Source organism: Cervus elaphus, chromosome 4, assembly GCF_910594005.1.
Source record: "Cervus elaphus chromosome 4, mCerEla1.1, whole genome shotgun sequence".
In the NCBI taxonomy this organism is placed as follows: Eukaryota; Metazoa; Chordata; class Mammalia; order Artiodactyla; family Cervidae; genus Cervus; species Cervus elaphus.
This window is the reverse complement of record NC_057818.1, coordinates 16,710,698-16,730,333: the sequence shown is the minus strand read 5'-3', so window position 1 is coordinate 16,730,333 and position 19,636 is coordinate 16,710,698.

Below are 19,636 nucleotides of genomic sequence, written 5' to 3'. Positions count from 1 at the left end.
CCATCGAGTCGGTGATTCCATCCAGCCATCTCATCCTCTGTCATCCCCTTCTCCTCCTGCCCCCAATCCCTCCCAGCATCAGGGACTTTTCCAATGAGTTAACTCTTTGCATGAGGTGGCCAAAGTATTGGAGTTTCAGCTTCAACATCAGTCCTTCCAATGAACACCCAGGACTGATCTCCTTTAGGATGGACTGGTTGGATCTCCTTGCAGTCCAAGGGACTCTCAAGAGTCTTCTGACAACACCACAGTTCAAAAGCATCAATTCTTCGGCGCTCATCTTTCTTCACAGTTCAACTCTCACATCCATACATGACCGCTGGAAAAACCATAGCCTTAACCAGACGGACCATTGTTGGCAAAGTAATGTCTTTGTTTTTTAATATGCTATCTAGTTTGGTCATAACTTTCCTTCCAAGGAGAAAGCGTCTTTTAATTTCATGGCTGCAATCAGTGCAATCTACAGTGATTTTGGAGCCCCCCAAAATAAAGTCTGCCACTATTTCCACTGGTTCCCCATCTATTTCCCGTGAACTGATGGGACCAGATGCCATGATCTTAGTTTTCTGAATGGTGAACTTTAAGCCAACTTTTTCACTCTCCTCTTTCACTTTCATCAAGAGGCTTCATGTGAAATGACAGGCTGGATGAAGCTCAAGCTGGAATCAAGAAAGCCGGGAGAAATACCAATAACCTCAGGTATGCAGATGAAACCACCTTCATGGCAGAAAGCAAAGAGGAACTAAAAAGCCTCTGGATAAAGGTGAAAGGAGAGAGTGAAAAGGTAGCTTAAAACTCAACATTCAGAAAACTAAGATCATAGCATCTGGTCCTGTGACTTTATGGCAAATAGGTGGGGAAACAATGAAAACAGTGAGAGACTTTTATTTTCTTGGGCTCCAAAATCACTGTGGACGGTGACTGCAGCCACGAAATTAAAAAACGCTTGCTCCTTGGAAGAAAAGCTATGACTAAATGAACAGTGTATTAAAAAGCAAAGACATTACTTTGCTGACAAAGGTCCTTATAGTCAAAGTTATGGTTTTTCCAGTAGTCATGTACGGATGTGAGAGTTGGACTATAAAGAAGGCTGAACACTGAAGAATTGTTGCTTTGAAACTGTGGTGCTGGAGAGGACTCTTAAGAGTCCCTTGGACAGCAAGGAGATCAAACCAGTCAATCCTAAAGGAAAGCAACCCTGAATATTCATTGGAAGGACTGATGCTGAAGCTCCAATATTTGGTCATCTATGAGAAGAGCTGACTCACTGGAAAAGACCCTGATGCTGGGAAAGATTGAAGGTAGGAGGAGAAGGAGACGACAGAGGACGAGATGTTTGTATGGCCTCAGTGGACATGAGTTTGAGCAAACTCCAGGAGACGGTGAAGGTCAGGCAGGCCTGGCATGCTGCAGTCCATGGGGCTGCAATGAGTCGGACATGACCGTGCAACTGAACAACAACAAAAATGTTGTATATCCATATAATGAAATATTATTTGACAATAAACGGAGAGGAAGTAATGATATATGCTACAATGTGAATGACTTGAAAATATACCATGTGAAAGAAGTAGTCATGAACGATCATGTACTGTAGGATTCCTATCTACATATGCAAATGTAAAGACAGAAAATAGATTTACAGCTCAAGACTGGGAAATGGATAGAGGGAGAATGTGGAATAACTTTAATGGGCACAGAGTTTTTTTATGGGAGGTGGAGCACAAAAATGTTCTAAAATTAGATTCACAGCACTGTGAATACACTAAAAACCACTGAATTATACTTTATTATAATTTTTGTTCCATTTGTTTTTTCTTAAGGCTTCCCAGTAATTCCATGCGATCTGGCTGGCTGTCTTCAGGATTAAATAGTCTTCTTTAAGATAACTGTTAAATCTTGCCCTAAGCAAAGGGCCTCTCAGGTTAATGCAGAGTCTATTAGGATTTATTCTTGTTTGTTTCTTCCATTTTTAGTGAGATGTAATTGACATACAGCATAAGTTTAACATGTGCAGCACAAGTATTTGACTCACATACATCATGAAATGACTACCACAATAAGTTTGGTGAATATCCATCATTTCATATAGATACTAAATAAAAGAAAGAAAAATTTTTTTCTTCTGATGAGAATTTTTAGCATTTACTCTCTTAACAACTTTCACATATAACATAAGGCAGTGTTAATTATATTTACCATGTTGTACATTACAGGTGGCACTAGTGGTAAAGAACCAGCTTGCCAGTGCAAGAGACAAAAGAGATGCAGATTTGATCCCTGGATAGGGAAGATCTCCTGGAGGATGGCATGGTGTGGCAACCCATTCCAGTATTTTTGCTTGGAAAATCCCATGGACAGAGGAGCCTGGTGGGCTACAGGCCGTAGGGTCAACGACTCAACAAGACTGAAGCAACTAAGGAAGACATGTATGCACATTACATCCCTAGTGCTTATTTATCTTATAATTGGAAATGTGTACTTTTTGTGTACTTCATCCAATTCCCCCACCCCTCTCTATAAGACTCTGGTAAACACAAATATGGTCTCTTAGTCTTTGAGTTTATTTTTGACATGTACTTGGCCTACCACACAATGTTAGTTCCTGGTATACAATATAGTGATTCAGCACTTGTGTACATTACAAAATGATCACCACAATAAGTCTATTACCATCCGGCACCATACAGCCATATACATTATTATTGACTGTATTCCCCACACTGTACATTTAATACCTTTGTTTGTTTGTTCAGTCACTCAGTTGTGTCCGACTCTTTGCAACCCCATGGACTGCAGCATGCCAGGCTTCCCTGTCCTTCACCATCTCCTGGAGTTTACTCAAACTCATGGCCATTGAGTCAGTGATGCCATCCAACCACCTCATCCTCTGACATCCCCTTTTCCTCCTGCCTTCAATCTTTCCCAGCACCAGGGTCTTTTCTAATGAGTCAACTTTTTGCATCAGGTAGCCAAAGTATTGGAGCTTCAGCTTCAGTATCAGTCCTTCCAATGAATATTCAGAGTTGATTTCCTTTAAGTTTGACTGGTTTGATCTCCTTGCAGTCCAAGGAACTCTCAAGAGTCTTCTCCAACACCACAGTTTAAAAGCATCAATTCTTTGGTGCTCAGCCTTCTTTATGGTCCAACTCTCACATTGATATGTGACTACTGGAAAAACCATACCTTTGACCATACAGACCTTTATTGGCAACATAATGTCTCTGCTTTTTAATATGCTGTCTAGGCTTGTTATAGCTTTTCTTCTAAGGAGCATCTTTTAATTTCATGGCTGCAGTCACCGTCCACAGTGATTTTGGAGTCCAGGAAAATAAAGTCTGTCATTGTTTCCATTTTTTTCCTCATCTATTTGCCACAAAGTGATGGGACCAGATGCCATGATCTTTGTTTTTTGAATGTTGAGTTTTGGGGAATTCCCTATATTATGAGTATTAATCTCTTGTCAGATACATGATTTGCAAACATTTCACCCCATTTTGAAGGTTGTCTTTTCATTTTCTTTTTTATTTATTTGACTGTGTCGGGTCTTAGTTGCGACAGATGGGATCTTTGTTGTATCATGCAGACCTTTTGTTACAGCTCATGGACTCTTAGTTGTGGCTAGAGCAGGTTTAGTTGTTCCAAGGCATGTAGGATCTTAGTTCTCAGACCAGAGATAGAACCCATGTCCCCTGCATTGCAAAGTGCATTCTTAACCACCGGACCACTGGGGAAGTACTTTTCCCTGTCTATAGTGTCTTTTGATACATAAAATTCTTAAATTTTATGAAGTCCAATTTATCTACTTTTTGTTAATTTGTATTAATTGTGGTAAGGTGTTTCAGATGGTAAAGAAATGCAGGAGACCAGAGTTTGATCCCTGGGTTGGGAAGATCCACTGGAGAAGGGAATGGCTACCCACTCCAGTATTCTTTGCTGGAGAATTCCAAGGACAGAGGGGCCTGATGGGCTACAGTCCATGGAGTCTCAAAGAGTCAGACACAACTGAGCCACTTTTGCTGCAGTACAAAATATAAAGTTTACCATCTAAACCATTTTTAAATATATAGTTTAGAAGCAGTAAGTATATATACATCTTTGTGTCACTGATGGGTGGAACTAGTTTATCTACCAAATCTGAAACTCTATACCCATTAAGACAACAACTTCCTGTTTTTCCCTTCCCTCAGCCTCTGGTAACCTACCTCTATTTTACTTTCTGTCTCTGTGAATATAATTACTCTATGTACCTCACATAAGGGGAATCATACAGTATTTGTGTTTTTGTGACTGGTTTATTTCACTTAGCACAATGTATTCAGGGTTCATCCATTTTGTAGCATGTGACTTAGTTTATTTCCTTTTTTAGGCTGAATAATGTTGCACTGTGTATTTACCATATTTTGTTTATCCATTCATTGTTTGAATGACATTTGGGTTGCTTTTACTTTTTGGCTGTTGTGAATAATGCCACCATGAATTTGGGTGTACAAATATCTGAGACACTGCTTTCAATTCTTTTCAGTTCCCAGAAGTGGAATTACTGGATCATATGGTAATTCTATTTTTAATTTTTTAAGGAACCAATATACTGTTTTCCATAGTGCTGCACCATTTTCCTCCCAGCAGTACCCAAGGGCTCCAATTTCTCTGTATCTTTGCCAACTCTTGTTATTTTCCATTATTTTGTTGTTGTTGTTGTTAGCAGCTTTCCTGATGGGTATGATGATATCTTATTGTGGTTTTGATTTGCATTTCCCTAATGATTAGTAATGTTGGGCATTTTTTCATATGCTTGTTGGCCATGTGTCTATGTTTGTTGGACAAATATTTATTCAGGTCCTTTGCCCATTTTTTATTTTTATTTATTTATTTATTTATTTTGTAGAAGTCACATATATTTTACTGGGAAAAAAAATGCTTTTAAAATATTACATGGTTTTAATTTTGTTGTTGCAGTAAAGGTGTGTTGGCTTGTGTAGTTGCTATTTGTACTCATTCACCAAATATTTCCTGGTACCTATTTCTTTTTTTTTTTTTTTTATTAGTTGGAGGCTAATTACTTCACAACATTTCAGTGGGTTTTGTCATACATTGATATGAATCAGCCATAGATTTACACTTATTCCCCATCCCGATCCCCCCTCCCACCTCCCTCTCCACCCGATTCCTCTGGGTCTTCCCAGTGCACCAGGCCCGAGCACTTGTCTCATGCATCCCACCTGGGCTGGTGATCTGTTTCACCATAGATAATATACATGCTGTTCTTTTGGAACATCCCACCTTCACCTTCTCCCACAGAGTTCAAAAGTCTGTTCTGTACATCTGTGTCTCTTTTTCTGTTTTGCATACAGGGTTATCATTACCATCTTTCTAAATTCCATATATATGTGTTAGTATGCTGTAATGTTCTTTATCTTTCTGGCTTACTTCACTCTGTATAATGGGCTCCAGTTTCATCCATCTCATTAGAACGGATTCAAATGAATTCTTTTTAATGGCTGAGTAATATTCCATGGTGTATATGTACCACAGCTTCCTTATCCATTCATCTGCTGATGGGCATCTAGGTTGCTTCCATGTCCTGTTTGCCCATTTTTTAAATCAGGTAATTTTTTTTTAATTGTAAGAGTTCTTTATATATTCTGAATATTTAACCATTTATTAGATATATGATTTGTAATTATTTCTTCCATTCTATAGGTTGCCTTTTCACTCTATTGATTGCGTCCTTAGCACTGACATTTTAAATTTTGATGTAGTTCAGTTTACCTAGTTTTACTTTTGTTGTCCTTGTAATATTATTTAAAAATTCACTTCAATCCACTACTAACATAAACTAGCTCCTATATAATCTTGGTGTAGAAAATAAGGCTAACTGTGACTTAAAATCCAGAAGCATTAAAAGAAAAGATTTATAAATTTCACTAAATTCAATTCTTGCATGACAAAAATCCCATAAACAAAGTTTGTGGGGAAAAATACTCACAATCTATGCCATAAAAATGATAATTTTTTAGATGAGAATACTTCTACAATTTTTTATTAATTTTTATTGGAGTATAGTTGATTTACCATATTGTTTCTGCTATATAACATAGTACATATATATATATATATTTTAGGTTCTTTTTCTATATAGGTCATTACATAGTATTGGGTAGAGTTTCCTGTACTTTATAGTCAGTCCTTATTAATTTTTTAATCTATAAAGAGGTCTTAAAAATTGAGAGACAAAATTCTAACAACCGGATATAAAAATGGTAATTAGACACTTTTTTGGTGAAACTGTGGAGAAACAGGCACTGTCATACATTGCTTGTGAGAATGCAAATTGTGCTAACACTTCTGAAGGGAGATTTGGCAATACCTAAAAAATGTTACAAACAAAGCTAGTGGAGGTGATGGAATTCCAGTTGAGCTATTTCAAATCCTGAAAGATGATGCTGTGAAAGTGCTGCACTCAATATGCCAGCAAATTTAGAAAACTCAGCAGTGGCCACAGGACTGGAAAAGGCCCGTTTTCATTCCAATCCCTAAGAAAGGCAATCCCAAAGAATGCTCAAACTACCGCACAGTTGCACTCATCTCGCACTCTAGTAAGCAATGCTCAAAATTCTCCAAGCCAGGCTTCAGCAATACGCGAACCGAGAACTTCCAGATGTTCAAGCTGGTTGTACAAAAGGCAGAGGAACCAGAGATCAAATTGCCAATATCTGCTGGATCATCAAAAAAGCAAGAGAGTTCCAGAAAAACATCTATTTCTGCTTTATTGACTATGCCAAAGCCTTCGACTGTGTGGATCACAATAAACTGTGGAAAATTCTGAAAGAGATGGGAATACCAGACCACCTGACCTGCCTCTTGAGAAACCTGTATGCAGGTCCAGAAGCAACAGTTAGAACTGGACATGGAACCACAGACTGGTTCCAAATAGGAAAAGGAGTATGTCAAGGCTGTATATTGTCACCCTGCTTTTTTTTTATTATTTTTTTTTCCCAGTGGGTTTTGTCATACACTGATATGAATCAGCCATGGATTTACATGTATTCCCAATCCCAATCCCCCCTCCCACCTCACCCTGCTTATTTAACTTATATGCAGAGTACATCATGAGAAACGCTGGGCTGGAGAAGCACAAGCTGGAATCAAGATTGCTGGGGGAAATATCAATAACCTCAGATATGCAGATGACACCACCCTTATGGTAGAAAGTGAAGAGGAACTAAAAAGCCTCTTGATGAAAGTGAAATAGGAGAGTGAAAAAGTTGGCTTAAAGCTCAACATTCAGAAAACTAAGATCATGGCATCTGCCAGGCTTCCCTGTCCTTCACCAACTCCCAGAGCTTGCTCAAACTCATGTCCCTTGAGTCGGTAATGCCATCCAACCATCTCATCCTGTCAACCCCTTCTCTTCCTGCCTTCAATCTTTCCCAGTATCAGGGTCTTTTCCAATGAGTCAGTTCTTGCAGTTCTTTCCAGAATACACAGTTAAGTAAAAAAATCAAGCATAATAGTATTTATAGTATACTACCTTTTATGTAAGAAAGGAGACATAAGACAATACATATATGTAGTTGTTCATTTGTCCAAAATCCATGCCTGTGGGGTTAAACCAGAAAATGAAGTGACTGGTAATCTATAGGGGTGTAAGGGAATAGAGAGATGGGAACTGGGTAGTAGGAATGAGGAAGGAGTGACAGTAAATAGGATGGGGAAGAAAAGAACCCAAATAATTATGGAAAATACTATCTTGAGTAGATACAGTAATGTTAAAGACATAAAAGAACTGTGGATTAATGCTGTTATCTAGTCAGTAAGTGCATTTATCACAGGGGTAAGATGAACAATTCTGTGCTTTATGTGTGTACTCAAACTGAACAAATAAGTAAATATGTTTTAGATAAGAACTGGGTTTTTCATAAGGAGAGGAAGAGGCTAAAATGAACTCTTTTGGGTTGGACTGGAATCTGAGCTATCACTATATGTGTCAGTTAGTATGCGTACATATTTTTCCTAACTGTTCAGTGTGAGGAACTAGAAGTGATGACACCTCAGCAGTAGTGAAGAAACTTAGCATCCAATTTTTAAGTATGAGTCTTCAATAAAAGAAACCAGGGATCTTTAGAGAACAAGTCAATTACACGACTAAGATGGGATAAAGGTAGCTGGAAAATCTTTAGGTGTGCCAGATAGTAAAAAAATGTTTTGCCTTTTTTTTTTTTTTAAAGAAAGAAATTGGATAATATTGCTGAAAGGACACAGGAGCCAAACTAAAGGAGTTCCTAATGGCCAAAGCTGGAATAGTTTGAGCAAAAGAAATAATGTTATCATTGAATTAATAAAGTAAATATCCATGAGCCCTACTGATATAAATTTTTAAGTGAGGGGAAAGGGACAGTTCTTCCTTCATAGTAGGACTTCAGTTTAATAACTGTGGAAGAACTGCAGGAAATAGAAAACCAGCATTAGCTAAACAGTAATTTTTGTTGCAGACAAGATGAACTGATAGGCAGTAAAATCAGTGAGTGAAAATTTGAGGAAAATAAAAGTTTTGTAATAGAATCTAAGTATACACTTTTGTATATGTTCACTTTTCTCTGATGATTGAGTTTTTATTGTTTATTTTCTCTACAGATGTGAACAATACCACGTCTTTGAAAGTTACAAATACTTTTTAAAATATAAATTTAAACTAGGACATAGTGAAGTCATGGCAAGTAGAAATATCAATTCTGTCTTTGGGGAAGGCTCTGTTAGTGAAAGGCTCTGTTAGTGCTGGATGTTAGTTTGAAAAATTTTGTTCTGGGGATCTGAGTCTGAAAAATGAGCCTTCGGGGAAACCCGAATCTGTTTTAAATGAAGATCGGTTGAGAGTTATGGTAGAAGCTAACCCCCAAACAGCAATTCGAAGTCTTGCAGCAGACCTAGGAGTTTCTGCTACAATAGTTTCTCAACACCTGGCTGCAATAGGAAAGGTAAAAAAAAAAAATGGACAAGTGGGTAGGTACCACACCAGTTAATGGATGATCATAAACTCAGATGGTTAGAGATATTCTCATCTCTTAAGATTTGAAAGAACAGAGACGTATTTTGGAGAGGATCATAAGCTTTGACAAAAAATGACATTGAAAGTGATCTGGATGATGGATGGATGTTGATGAAGTTTCCGAACATGTGTTCAAACCATCACTGTAATCAAAAAAGGTTCTGGTAATGGTATGGTGGTCTACAAAGACTGTTTCATTACTGCTTTTTAAGCCAGGTATAACTAACGGTAGCATCTTATTGCCAAAAAGTTGAAATTGTATATCAAAAGTTTATCTAAAAGTACCCTGTATTGGTTAGCAGACATGAACCTATATTTTTCCATGACATCTGACCACAGAAATCACAAACCACCATAGAGAAGTTAATTGAGGTAAGAAATTTTACCACATTCATCATATTTACCTGATTTTGTTTCAACCGATTACTACCTTTTTGGAACCGATTTTGGAACCGATTACTGTCATTTGGAACTCTAAGAAACAAAACTTTCTCCAACTGAGAAGCAGTAATTGGAGGATTTGAATAAATATTAATAATGCTGAATTTTATAAATATAGTATATACCATTTAATATTTGAGGAAACTTACCAGTTGGGGAAAGCAACTGACACATATAGTGATAGCTTAGATTCCAGTCCAACCCAAAAGAGTTGCTAACAGTGCATATTTTGGTTGAGTATAGCATTTTTTCTCCAAAATATTTAACATTTTCATTTAGCCCATAAAAAGGCAATTATCATGTGGTTCAACTTTATACCTTCCCAGACCCTGGCAGAACATGAATATGGAAAGGAACCTAAGGTGCTGGAAAACTACAAGCTGCCCCTGAGTTTTGGGCTTCTTCACTGGCGGAATGTGGAGCCCAGAGTGTATGTGTATGTGAAAGATGCTTAGGAGTCAGTCATGCAAAGGTCCGAGTAAAGTGGGTTCCAGAGAGATGAGCTGCCTCATCAGAGGCTCTCCGAAAATATTTTTTCACTAAAGAAATGAAAGCATGTTTCTAATACTAAATGCCATGCACACTTGGCTCAGTGATGCTTTTGGATGATAATACTCATTCTGTCACAGAGCCAGTCCTTTCATTCATACATTTTCCATTCTGATTTCATATGTTTTAAAATATAGGTGGCCTGTCAGAGACCATAGCTAACGGCCTTTTTATGATTTTGTAACTAGATTGCAGTTACTCTTTGTGGCATCCAGGGATTAAGTTGTGATAAAGATACTGGGATGGTCCTCTTCCTGCCTCTTTCCCTGCTGACAACCTGCTATGTCTAATCCATGAAGGAGAGGAGAGTTAAGGAATCTTGAAAGGTAAGAGGTGAGAGGACATCCTGGAATGAATCTTAACCTGGAGGGGAAGAGAGACACTGAAAGGGGGGGAAGGAGAGAAATGGAGGGAGAGATGGAATGGAAATTCCCTAAAGTAAAATTGACTATGATCCCAAGGATTAAGGACAATGGGATGTATTACTGCAGAAAGGAAAAAAACAGTATTCTTTCCTTGGGGTAGGTGCAATCCTGCAGCATGACACAAGGCTTGGTGAGAAGAGCATAGCATGCTTCCAGTCTTAATTTACTCCCTTTGCTGAATGCCCTGGTCGGGAGTCACGTGCTCGTTGTACTACTACATCTATGGGTTTATCAAGGAATCTACAGTTTCTGTGGACTCTTGCTTACTCCCAGGACAGTGACGCTTCTGATTTAGCTCAGACTGATGGGGTAAGAGGACTAAGACCAGAAGTGTGGGAAGGACTTTATTTCAAAGGCAGCACAGTTCAGTTCAGTTCAGTCACTCAGTCGCGTCCGACTCTTTGCAACCCCGTGGATTTGCAGCACGCCAGGCTTCCCTGTCCATCATCAGCTCCTGGAGCTTGCTCAGACTCATGTCCATCGAGTCAATGAGTCATGTCCAACCATCTCATCCTCTGCCATCCCCTTCTCCTGCCTTCAGTCTTTCCCAGGATCAGGGTCAGGGTGAGGCTAAATGGTAACAGGGTAAGAGGCAGTGGCTTGGCCATTGTGAAAGAAAGTGGTGTTGTAAAGTTACTTACTCTGGATGGTAGTTGTTCTGTGGCCTACCCATCCTTCCCTCAGTTCTCAAACCCCTGTCAGATTTCCAGAACTGGATGCTGAATTTTGGTCTAAACAATCAGTGGATATCCTTGCCGAGCCCAGATGAGTGATTCTGGTATAGGTAGGAAAACCAAACAGAAGCAGTGAAGTGTAATGAGACAGGAAAAGGAGCAAATATAGGATGGTGAGCTATCTGAGCCGTCTTTCCTATCACCTCCAAGAAGGGATGTAGACCCGAGAGACAAAAATGGACCCTGTTGTTTGTGTGGGGACATGGATCCTGCTGTGCCTGAAACTGGTACTACTATTCATGTTTTTTGGTTTTGTAATCCAGTACCCCTTTTTGTTTAAGCCATTTTGATTTGGGTTTTTTGTTTGGCAAAAAAAAACAAAAACAAAAACAAAAACAAAAACAAAAACCATTCCTGACTGATAATGCTCCCTGAGCTTTACTTTATTTAACCGTATCCTTTGCAGGATTTGGGGAGGAAGAGGAACATAATATAAGAATAGGCACAGAGTAGATGCCCAATAAGTAGTATTTAATACTATGAGAGAAAAGGAAAAAGAAGGCGAAGCAAGGCATGGGACACCTCTGGAGGCCCCTCTGTGTCCAGGGCAGGCCAGTGGGCTGAGTTCAGTGCTCAGTGAAGCCTGGTACATGTCTTGAACTGTCCAGAGGTACCCAGCTGTAAAAGAGGGCTGGCCTCTTGAGTTGCTTTGAGCCTGTGGCTTTCCTGCAGTGAGTACTCCTTGATGCAGTGTGTTATTGGCTTCGTGGGAAGAAAAGAAAAGCTCTCTTTCGGGAGAAAGATAGCATCTTCTTTGTCTATTATTTGATATTTCTTTTTTTAAAAATCATGGACTGTTCCTTTTTGGAAATCCAGAGAATAGTGTTGTGAACAGAATCAACACAAAATGACTACATTTTCATCATTGTGATGATCGTCTCTCTATTGCTTTGGAAAAGTAGGAACTACAGCTTTAAACTTTTAACTTGTTAATTTAGGAGCTATATTAGATTTTCAAGAAAAATAAGAAATTTTAAGGAAATCAAGACCTCCCAAGCAGCCTAGTGTTCTCATTCTCCTTTCCCAGAAAAGAAAGAGAAGCTTTAAAGGGCTCCTTGGTAGAAGCTTTGAGTATCAAAATAAAGGAATAGAAATGGAGGCTGTTACACCCCACTGCTTCTTATCACCACCCCTCCCCGCCACCCTACCCCGCAGCTTGGGTATACAAAAGGGTATAAAGAACGGCTTTGAGGGAATTCCCTGGTGGTCCAGTGGCTAAGACTCTGCACTTTCACTGCCCAGGCCCTGGGTTTGATCCCTAGTCAGGAAACTAAGATCCCACAAGCTGAGTAAGCTCAGCCAAAAAACAGAAAAAAAAAACAAAACACCACACATTTAAATGGCCATTTTGGTTTCTCAAGTGCATAATCCCTGTATTAAAATATTATAGTTCCTGCCTGGTCTAATTGCTTACTATGAGACTAGAGCACCTACAGCCACTTTAACAGCACACATAAAAGATCTAGAACAAAGTTAGAAGTAGCACTGAACGCCAGTGGAAAGTGGATTCTCCAGCACCCATCTTCAATGTGTCAGATTCTCTCTTCCTCTTTCTCTTTGTGCGTCAGCAACAATAGCTTCATTTCACTTCCTTTTGCCTCAGTTAATTTGCCCATGCTGCTCTTTCTGGCTGCATATTTGCTATTCCTCTTTACCTCGTTAACTCTACCTATCATGCACATTTCTTCCTTGATTACTCCAGGAAGTCCTCCTTGATTACTCTACCCTACCATAGGTCAGATCTCCTTGTCAATGGCCTTAAAGCCTCAGAATTGTACCTTCATAATTGTGATCACAGTAGTTATATATTTATTTGTATTATAGTATATGTTTGAGTGAGATTCACAACAGCAGGAATTTTATTTAACTCACAAGATTGTACTCCCATCAAGAGCACAAGGTCCAACATATAGCCGGTAACTAGTAGGTATTAAATGAAAAAGTGTCAGGGCCAGCATCATCCACTTTGTAGAAAACCCTTATTTTGTTATCAGTGTAAGAAATATGTTTGACAGCATATAATTGAAAACCTAATGAACAGTGGTTTAAAAAGTAGGTCTTGTTTCCTATAATTTATGAAAAATTTCAAAAATATTTAACTTACAGTGGACCCCAACTGTATGCCAACAGCCTAGATTGTACCATTAACATTGTACTATACTATATTTGCTTTACCACTTATCTACCCATGGAGTCATCTTTTTTAAAGGTATTTCAATGTAAGTTGCAGGTATTAGCACATTTCACCCTAAATACTTCAGCATACATATCATTACCTAGAGTTCAATATTTGCTTAAAATTTTTTTTGAGGTAAAACTTAAATTCAATGAAATGGTTATATTTTAAGTGTATTTTGCAGTTCAGTTTGAAAAATGCAAATACTTGTGTAACACAAACCACTATTAAGATACAGACTATTACCATCAGCCCAGGACGTTTACCTCATTTTATCCCCACTCTTATCCCCCAAGAGGGAAACACTGCTTTGATTTTTTCCTACCATGTGATAGTTTTGCTGTTTTAGAATTGCATATAAATGGAATTACAGGGTATGTTCTATTGTGAAAGGCCTCTTTTACTCAGCATAATGTTTTTGAGATTTGTCTATTTTGTTGTATGGATCAGTAATTTGTTCCTTTTAAAAGCTGATTCATATTCCATTAAATGAATATACTACAATTTATCTATTTATGTGCTTGATAGACATGTGTGTGTTTTTTCCCTATTTTGGGTCTAATATGAATAAAACTGTTATGAATATTCCTGTACAAGTCTTTTTGTGGATATATATTTTCATTTCTCCTGAATAAATACTTAGGAATGGAAATATGCATCACAGGCTATGCATATATTTGGTTTTCCTAGGCCTTTTTCTAAAGCAATTACAATATTTTATCACCCCTTTTGGGGCTTCCCTAGTGGCTTAGGGGTAAAGAATCTGCCTGCAATCCAGGAAAAGCGGTTTTGATCCCTGGGTCAGGAAGATCCTCTGGAGAAGGAAATGGCAACTCCAGTATTCTTGCCTGGGAAATCCCATGGACAGGGAAGCCTGGCGGGCTACAACCCATGGGGTCACAGAGTCCGACACAACTTAGCAACTGAGCATGCATGCACATAACCCTTTTTCTAACATTTGATGTTACTAGTTTTTCAAATTTTATTTATTCTGTTGAGTGACTCTTATTTTGAGCTATTTCCCCCCTTTCACATTATAGAGAATCTAGGGAGGCAGGTCACAACTGGGGTGCTACTCAACAATGAGCAACAGAGTCACTTTCTAGTTTTCTTTTCATCCTTCTTAGTGGATTGATGATAATTCCATGCATAGCACCTAGGGTGCGTGTGTGCTAAATTGCTTCAGTTGTGTGCGACTCATTGTGACCCTATGGACTTACAGCCCAACAGGCTCTTCTGTCCATGGGATTCTCCAGGCAAGAATACTGGAGTGGGTTGCCATGCCCTCAGCCAGGGGATCTTCCTAACCCAGGGATTGAACCCACATCTCTTACGTCTCCTGCATTGGAAGGCAGGTTTTTTTTTTTTACCACTAGCACCACCAGTGGGGCGCAGCCTCTAAGATGGCTCCCAATGATCGCTGCATTTTTCTGGGCTGGACTTAGTGACTTGTTTCTAATAGAATACAGCAGAAGTTATGTGATGCCACTACTGAGATTAAGTTATAGTCATCCTAGGAGAAGCCAGTTGCCATGTTTCATGGCAGGTATGTCAAGAGCCCATGTGATGTGGGACTGGGGCTTGCCAACAATCAAACGAGTGAACTTAAAAGTGGATCATGTATGGATGTGAGAGTTGGACTGTGAAGAAAGCTGAGCACTGAAGAATTGATGCTTTTGAACTGTGGTGTTGGAGAAGACTCTTGAGAGTTCCTTGGACTGCAAGGAGATCCAACCAGTCCATCCTAAAGGAGATCAGTCCTGGGTGTTCATTGGAAGGACTGATGTTGAAGCTGAAACTCCAATACTTTGGCCACTTGATGCGAAGAGCTGACTCATTGGAAAAGACCCTGATGCTGGGAAAGATTGAGGGCAGGAGGAGAAGGGGACGACAGAGGATGAGATGGTTGGATGGCATCACCGTCCTAAAGGACATGAGTTTGGGTTAACTCCAGGAGTTGGTGATGGACAGGGAGGCCTGGCATGCTGCAGTTCATGGGGTTGCAGAGTCGGACACAACTGAATGACTGAATTGACTGAGAAGTGGAGCTCCCCATTGTTGAGCATTCAGATGAGATTGCAGAACCACATCTGCATTCCTGACTCACAGAAACAGATATGTTTTAAGCCACTAATTTTGGGGGTAATTTGTTATGTAGCACTAATACCTCATTGTCTCATTGTCATAAGATGGCTGCTTTAGCTACAAGGCCTCAAGTTCATGCTCCAGAGAGTAAGAAAAGTGTGAAAGGCAAAGGAAAAAGAGGTTTTTTTGGACAAGAATTGCTTCATTTTTATTAAGAACTCAGAGCCTTTCCAAAAATCCCACTCAGGGAACTTTGGTTTATATCTTATTGGCCAGCAATAACACCACATGACCCATTCCTACTTAGAAGATGGCTAGAGAGAAGGGGGGACGGATGGATAGAGTTTTCATCAGTCAACTGTCAGTGTCTGCCATGTTAAACACTTCAAAAAACCCACAGATATAAAGACCTCCTCCTTACCCACACAAACCAAGTGCCCTTTTGGGGAAAGTGAAAGTGAAAGTGAAGTGCTGTCATGTCTGACTCTTTGTGACCCGATGGATTGTAGCCTACCAGGCTCCTCTGTCCATGGGATTTTCCAGGAAAGAATACTGGAGTGGGTTGCCATTTCCTTCTATAGGGGATCTTCCCAACCCAGGGATTGAAACCGGGTCTCCTGCATTAGAGGCAGGTGCTTTGCTGTCTGAGCCAAAAGGACCTCAATTCAGTTCAGTTCAGTCGCTCAGTCGTATCCAACTTCTTGCAACCCCATGAATTGCAGCACGCCAGGCCTCCCTGTCTATCACCAACTCCCAGAGCTTACTGAAACTCATGTCCATCGAGTCAGCGATGCCATCCAGTCATCTCATCCTCTGTCGTCCCCTTCTCCTCCTGCCCCCAATCCCTCCCAGCATCAGGGTCTTTTCCAATGAGTCAACTCTTCGCATCAAGTAGCCAAAGTATTGGAGTTTCAGCTTCAAGATCAGTCCTTCCAATGAATACCCAGGACTGATCTCCTTTGGGATGGACTGGTTGGATCTCCTTGCAGTCCAAGGGACTCCCAAGAGTCTTCTCCAACACCACAGTTCAAAAGCATCAATTTTTCGGCGTTCAGCTTTCTTCACAGTCCAACTCTCACATCCATACATGACCACTGGGAAAACCATAGCCTTGACTAGATGGACCTTTGTTGGCAAAGTAATGTCTCTGCTTTTTAATATGCTATCTAGGTTGGTCATAACTTTTCTTCCAAGGAGTAAGCGTCTTTTAATTTCATGGTTGCAATCACCATCTGCAGTGATTTTGGAGCCCACAAAAATAAAGTCTGACACTGTTTCCACTGTCTCCCCATCTATTTGCCATGAAATGATGGGACCGGATGCCATGATCTTAGTTTTCTGAATGTTGAGCTTTAAGCCAACTTTTTCACTCTCCTCTTTCACTTTCATCAAGAGGCTTTTTAGTTCCTCTTCACTTTCTGCCATAAGGGTGGTGTCATCTGCATATCTGAGGTTATTGATATTTCTCCCGGCAATCTTGATTCCAGCTTGTGCTTTTTCCAGCCCAGTGTTTCTCATGATGTACTCTGCAAATAAGTTAAATAAGCAGGGTGACAATATACAGCCTTGAGGTACTCCTTTTCCTATTTGGAACCAGTCTGTTGGTCCATGTCCAGTTCTACAGGTTTCTCAGGAGACAGGTTAGATGGTCTGGTATTCCCATCTCTTTCAGAATTTTCCACAGTTTGTGATCCACACAGCCAAAGGCTTTGGCATAGTCAATAAAGCAGAAATAGATGTTTTTCTGGAACTCGCTTGCTTTTTCGATGATCCAGATGATGTTGGCAATTTGATCTCTGGTTCCTCTGCCTTTTCTAAAACCAGCTTGAACATCTGGAAGTTCACGGTTCACGTATTGCTGAAGCATGACTTGGAGAATTTTGAGCATTACTTTACTAGCGTGTGAGATGAGTGCAATTGTGCGGTAGTTTGAGCATTCTTTGGGATTGCCTTTCTTAGGGATTGGAATGAAAACTGACCGTTTCCAGTCCTGTGGTCACTGCTGAGTTTTCCAAATTTGTTGGTATATTGAGTGCAGCACTTTCACAGCATCATCTTTCAGGATTTGAAATAGCTCAACTGGAATTCCATCACCTCCACTAGCTTTGTTTGTAGTGATGTTTTCTAAGGCCCACTTGACTTCACATTCCAGGATGTCTGGCTCTAGGTGAGTGATCACACCATCATGATTATCTGGGCCGTGAAGATCTTTTTTGTACAGTTCTTTTGTGTATTCTTGCCACCTCTTCGTAATATCTTCTGCTTCTGTTAAGTCCATATCATTTCTGTCCTTTACCAAACCCATCTTTGTATGAAGTGTTCCCTTGATATCTCTAATTTTAATGAAGCCATCTCTAGTCTTTCCCATTCTGTTGTTTTCCTCTATTTCTTTGCATTGATCGTTGAAGAAGTCTTTCTCCTTGCTATTCTTTGGAACTCTGCATTCAAATGGGAATATCTTTCCTTTTCTCCTTTGCTTTTCACTTCTCTTCTTTTCACAGCTATTTGTAAGGCCTCCTCAGACAGCCATTTTGCTATTTTGCATTTCTTTTTCTTGGGGATCATCTTGATTCCTGTCTCCTGTACAGTGTCACGAACCTCCATCCACAGTTCATCAGGCACTCTGTCTATCAGATCTAGTCCCTTAAATCTATTTCTCACTTCCACTGTATAGTCATAAGGGATTTGACTTAGGTCATACCTGAATGGTCTAGTGGTTTTCCTTACTTTCTTCAATTTAAGTCTGAATTTGGCAATAAGGAGTTCATGATCTGAGCCACAGTCAACTCCCAGTCTTGTTTTTGCTGACTGTGTAGAGCTTCTTCATCTTTGGCTGCAAAGAATATAATCAATCTGATTTCGGTGTTGACCATCTGGTGATGTCCATGTGTAGAGTCTTCTCTTGTGTGTTGGAAAAGGGTGTTTGCCATGACCAGTGTGTTCTCTTGGCAAAACTCTTTTAGCCTTTGCCCTGTTTCATTCCGTACTCCAAGGCCAAATTTCCCTGTTACTCCAGGTGTTTCTTGACTTCCTACTTTTGCATTCCAGTCCCCTATAATGAAAAGGGCATCTTTTTTGGGTGTTAGTTCTAAAAGGTCTTGTAGGTCTTCATAGAACCATCCAACTTCGGCTTCTTCAGTGTTACTGGTTGGATTACTGTGATATTGAATGGTTTGCCTTGGAAACAGAGGTCATTCTGTCGTTTTTGAGATTGCATCCAAGTACTGCATTTCGGACTCTTTTGTTGACTATGATGGCTACTCTATTTCTTCTAAGAAATGTTCTTTTAAACATTTTCATGTTTAGCCCATTCATCTATTCAGATATTAGCTAAAATATTACTTCCTCAAGATATGCATTCCCTGACCACTCAAGCAAAAGTCATCTTCCAGTCATCCTCTAAAACAGTGCCCTATTTTAATTTCCTACCTAGACTTATTACTAGCTGGTATTTTTCCTATATATTCCATGATGACTATTCCATTTCTTCTAAGGCATTCCTGCCCACAGTAGTAGATATAATGGTCATGAAATTTTCAGAAAACTCCTCAAGGCCAGGATTACAGGACCTGGGTTCCCAATTCATGCCCTACACCATTCTCCAAGGAAAACTGAAGTACCATCTTCCTCTGTTACTTCTATTCCTCTTTTTCTTTGCATTAGAAGTTTGAGAGTCATCCTGGAAATATCCATGGCCTCTGCTCTCCACCAACAAAATAGCTCCTTAAGTCTTACTAACACTATGGCCTTCATATTTTTAAAATCCCTCTCCTCTATTGTCCATCCTCTCCCCATGCCTCAGGTCTTAATACCTGAGGTGTTTCCTGGTCCAATCATTATCAAATTCAAATACAATCCTGTTAACTCCCCAAACTAAAACCTCCACTGCCCCACTACACTCAGGAAGAAGCCCACACTACTTCCCATGGTAGCAAAGACCCTGTCTGCACAGCTGGATATGACCCACATTGCCAGTCTTAACTCTTTGTCTTGCACTTGGTGTACTCACAACATCAAGCTACCCCTGATTTCCTTAGGGATTCAATATTGGAGATAACTCTACAAGAAAGCCTTCTAGGAACACCAACTCCTTTGACAATGTGTCAGCTGACCTTCTCAGTAGCTGTGTACAGATCCTTTTCTCTTTTGCTGGGGTGGAGGAGTCAGGGGGTGGTGA